This window comes from Macrobrachium rosenbergii, chromosome 42 (genome assembly GCF_040412425.1).
Source record: "Macrobrachium rosenbergii isolate ZJJX-2024 chromosome 42, ASM4041242v1, whole genome shotgun sequence".
NCBI lineage: Eukaryota > Metazoa > Arthropoda > Malacostraca > Decapoda > Palaemonidae > Macrobrachium > Macrobrachium rosenbergii.
The window spans coordinates 30,139,236-30,144,235 of NC_089782.1; the positions used below are offsets into that span (position 1 = coordinate 30,139,236).

General features: G+C 33.7%; 2 protein-coding genes across 8 annotated transcripts in view; one reads left to right on the forward strand and one right to left on the reverse strand.

Annotated features, from left to right (window-relative positions):
- The window catches only part of LOC136828133 (carboxypeptidase N subunit 2-like), an 849,326-nt gene that overhangs the window by 617,047 nt on the left and 227,279 nt on the right, over positions 1-5,000 (forward strand). The gene's annotated exons all lie outside the window — the stretch shown is intronic.
- LOC136827782 (myb-like protein AA) overlaps positions 1-5,000 on the reverse strand; it is an 86,811-nt gene that overhangs the window by 24,227 nt on the left and 57,584 nt on the right. The gene's annotated exons all lie outside the window — the stretch shown is intronic.

A 5,000-nucleotide genomic window follows, 5' to 3' on the forward strand; every position in this document is an offset into this window, starting at 1 on the left:
TTTTTTTTCCGATTCCAGAGTTTTTTAAGTTTTATTTTTTTCGATTTCAGAGTTTTTAAAGTTTTTATTTGTCCGATTTCCAGAGTTTTTTTCGATTTCAAGAGGGTTTTATTTAAGTTGTTTATTTTTTTTCGATTTCCAGAGTTTTTTTAAATTGGTTCAATGCGCATTTTTGTCATTGACTTATCTGATGTTTTTTTTGCTACTGAAAATTGGGTGCACGTGGAATTTATATCAGTTTAATTGTAGACTCACATAGCTGTTTTTAGTTTTCTGTAAAAGGAAACTATTGTGCCGGCTTTGTCTGTCCGTCCGCACTTTATTTTGTCCGCACTTTTTCTCTCCGCCCAGAGATCTTAAAAACTACTGAGACTAGATGGCTGCAAATTGGTATGTTGATCATCCATCCTCCAATCATCAAACATACCATATTGCAGCCCTCTAACCTCAGTAGTTTTTATTTTATTTAAGATTAAAGTTAGCCATAATCGTGCTTCTGGCAACGACCTAGGAGAGGCCTCCACCGGGCCGTGGTTAAAGTTTCATGGGCCGCGATTCATACAGCATTATACAGGAGACCACCAAAGAGCAATCTATTTTTGGTGGCCTTGATTATACGATGTACAGAAAACTCGATTGCGCCGAAGAAACTTCGGCGCATTTTTTACCTGTTATAATAGGTAGAATCATCTCAATAAAAATTAGGTGTGGATTTTTGTAAACAATTTATCTCAAAATTTGCAAGCAATTAATTTTAAAATATGTATACAATTCATTTCAAAATATGTAGACAATTTATCTCAAAATATGCAAGCAATTAATTTCAAAATATGTAAACAATTCATTTCAAAATATGTTAACAATTAATTTCAATATATGTAAACAATTAATTTCAAAATATGTAAAAAAAAAAGGTTAAAGTAGTCTCTTTATAAATATGTAAAGGATTAATTTGTTGATTTAAAATTATGTAAACAAATCATTTCAAAATGTTTAAGCAGTTAATTTAAAAATATGCAAACAGTTTATTTAAATGGAGTAAACAATTCATTTGAAAATATGCAACAAATTAGATGTAAAATATGGAACCAATTTATTTCAAAATGGTAAACAGTTAATTTCAAAATATGCAAACAATTAATTTCACAATATGTCAACAGTTGAGCCCAAATACGTCAGCAATTAATTTGTAATTATGTAAACAATTCATTTCAAAATATGTAAAAAAAATTTAATATAAAAATATGCAAACAGTTAATTTCAAAATATGTAAATAATTAATTTCCAAATATGTAAACAACGAATTTTACAATGTACAAACAGTTGATTTCCAAATACGTCTGCAATTAATTTCTAAATATGTAAACAATTCAATTCAAAATATGTAAAAAAATTAATATAAAAATGTGTAAACAGTTAACTCCAAAATATGTAAACAATCTATTCCAAAATAGGAAGCCTGGTTTGCATTACTTTCAGGTACAACTATTATTATTTAATAAAGTTTTACCTCTCTCTCTCTCTCTCTCTCTCTCTCTCTCTCTCTCTCTCTCTCTCTCTCTCTCTCTCTCTCTCTCTCTCTCTAATTGTTGAATTACTCGAGCATTTCTACTTTTGCTTTTATTTTTGGTGTAGCTTTTTCTTACATTTTTATTTGAGTTTTTCTTTTTAGCAAGTTCGACATTATGCCACGCTGGAAAATAGTTTCGATAAGCTGCAAGGGAGTTTTAACATGTTCTCTTCACGCTGAGAAATTCTTTAGTCTCACGAGTGTCCAAGGTGACAATCACTGATTCTGGATGACCTTTTCTCTCTCTCTCTCTCTCTCTCTCTCCTCTACACATTTCATGTAGTTTTTCAAACTGAATTATATTCTCATTCTGCAAGGAATTTGTTTTATTTATTTAAATTATTTTGATTTTGATTCTGAATTACCTTGTTTTTCGAAAGGCACTTGTTGGCCTCTCTCTCTCTCTCTCTCTCTCTCTCTCTCTCTCTCTTCCACATTTCAGTATTTTTCGAAGTTTTGAAAATGCTTCACGTAGATTTTCAATGTGTAATAGTTTCCAATATGTATATATATATATATATATATATATATATATATATATATATATATATATATATATATATATATATATATATATATATCCATATTTTAAATATATACTATGTTCCATTACCTTCCCGTTTATTTTATATCTTCCTTTATATATTGTTTTGCTAAATATTTTAATTTTTTAATTGATTTTCCCGTTTATTTTTCTCTTCCTTTGCGTTGTTTTGCTAAATATTTTAATTTTGTTTAATTGATTTTTCTTTTATAATGTTCTATCAACTTTTTTTCTCATAATTCTTCGTATTGTTTCTCGCGGTTCTTCTCAAGTTTCTTTAGGTAATCTTGCTTTGCGTGTAACCCATAAACAAGCTCTCCATTTTCTGTCCACAGTGACAGATCATTTCCTCTATAAATTGACAATTTCCTCAACACCGAATGATAATATATGGTTGTATATATTTTACAAATGCATTTCGCCTTTGTAATCAATATCATTACTGTGGATCCCTTTGTAGATAATGGTTCAATACATTTACTTTTATTTATGTAGATTACGCTTTGGTTTTATACTTCAGCTGCAGCGCCGAATGACCTCATGGGTCCTAGCGCTTAGCCCTGGGCCTTATCTATTGAGTTCATACTTTTGCATTATAAACCTCTTTTAATTATCTATCTCCTTCAAATTACTTTCTTTGCTTCTGTTTCTCATTATTCCTCCTATTCCTGCTCCTCCTTTAACTTCGGTTTGATTCTTGTCACCGCTCGCAATTACTCCAACTTTTATATTTATTTTGTTTTAATTAGTTCTCTGTTTTTGTTTGTTTTTTCTTTTGTTTTCCTCTCGGTTCATTGAACACACTCCCTTGAGCTGCTTTTGTTTTCCTTTTACGTCTGTTGTTTTTCTTGGACGTCATTTGTTGTCTTTTCATTAACTTTTTTTTTTTTTTTTTCGTTTCTCCTTGCTTTGCTTAACCCGTTGATCTTTCGCTTATTCTTTTTCCTTTGTATTTTCAGTAATTTTTGGGTTGTTTTGGCACGCCTTTAGCGTTTATGTTTATTATTATTATTATTATTATTATTATTATTATTATTATTATTATTATTATTATTATTATTATTATTATTATTATACGCGGTCTGTGTTCATTCCCTTACTGTGCAGAAGTTTTGTTTTGTAGAGAGAGAGAGAGAGAGAGAGAGAGAGAGAGAGGTTCTGTGTTTTTCTTATGCTGTCTTCACAACTTAAGCAAAGGAGTTTTATGAGAGAGAGAGAGAGAGAGAGAGAGAGAGAGAGAGAGAGTTTTAGAGAGAGAGAGAGAGGAGAGATTCTGTGTTTTTCTTATGCTGTCTTCACAACTTAAGCAAGGGAGTTTTATGAGAGAGAGAGAGAGAGAGAGAGAGAGAGAGAGAGAGAGAGAGAGAGAGAGATTCTGTGTTTTCATATGCTGTCTTCACAACTTAAGCAAAGGAGTGCAGCATTTTGTTCAGCAAATGTGAATTTTATAAAAGGGAAGGAGAGGAAAAAAACATTCTATTATTATTGCGTCTTCAGCATTTTGTTCAACAAAAACTTCGTGAGAGAGAGAGAGAGAGAGAGAGAGAGAGAGAGAGAGAGAGAGAGAGAGAGAGAGAGAGAGAGAAACTCCCTGAGGAACAAAGCTGCCTCATCCCCATACAATCCTGTAACCCTTTCTTACAAGATCCTTCAAGCCTCTTCCAGAATTTCCTCCCCCTTCCCCTTCCCCTCCCCCCACCCACTCAACTCACTTCCATATGCACACGTATTTTGGGCGGGTGACAATCTTAAGCCCCTATTCCCCCTCCCCCTTCCCCTTCCCCCCTCCCCCCCCCCTCACTCGGTGATATTTGAAAATGGTGTTCAGTGAAGTGTCTTCAGTAATTTATTGCAGGAGGCGGAATAGGGAAGTTTGTAGAACGGAGCTTAGGGTAGTCCAGGAAGTCTTCAGGCTTTGTTTTGGGATGGGGGTTATCGTAAGGGGGTGGTGGCAGGGGGTGTGGAGATTAAGGAAGGGGATAGGGAGAAGGAGATGTTAATGGCAGGGTAGAGAGGGGATTAGTGGACAGGCTTGACGTTTTGTGTTTCAAGTTTCTGGTGAAGGATTGTAATTGTAGCGTGTGTATTGTCTCCTGCTTAGTTTTTTTCTTTAGTCTAATGGTGACTCCACACTACAGTAAAACTTGTCATAAACATGTCGGCAACTTACTGTGCACATCATGGAAATGTTGACAATAAGTCAACAACAGTAAAACGTGTCATAAACATGTTGGCAACTTGCTCTGCAAATGCTGGAAATGTTGACAACAAGTCAACAACAGTAAAACTTGTCATAAACATGTCGGAACTTACTGTGCACATCATGGAAATGTTGACTACAAGTCAACAACAGTAAAACTTGTCATAAATATGTCAGCAACTTACTGTGCACATTGTGGAAATGTTGACAACAAGTCAGCAACATAAAACATGTCATTAACATGTTGGCAACTCACTGTGCACATCATGGGAATGTTGATAACAAATAAACAACAGTAAAACATGTCTTAAACAGGTCTGCAACTTATTGTGCACATCAGAAAAATGTTATAAACAAGTCAACAGTCATAAAAACATGTCATAAGCACGTTGGCAACTTATCACACACATCACAATAATGTTGGAAACAAGTCAAAGACCATAAAATGTCATAAACATGTCGTCAACTCATTGCACAGATGTCACAAAAAATTTTGAAAACAAGTCAAGACCGTAAAAACTTGTCACAAACATGTCAGCAACTTGTCACAGACACTTGACAAAAAAATTGAAAACAATGCAACGACCTTAAAAACATGTCATAAACACATCGGCAACCTGTTGCCCACACAACACAAAGATGTTGACAACACGTCTGGCCGTAAGCGAGGAACGAATTTTTGACAC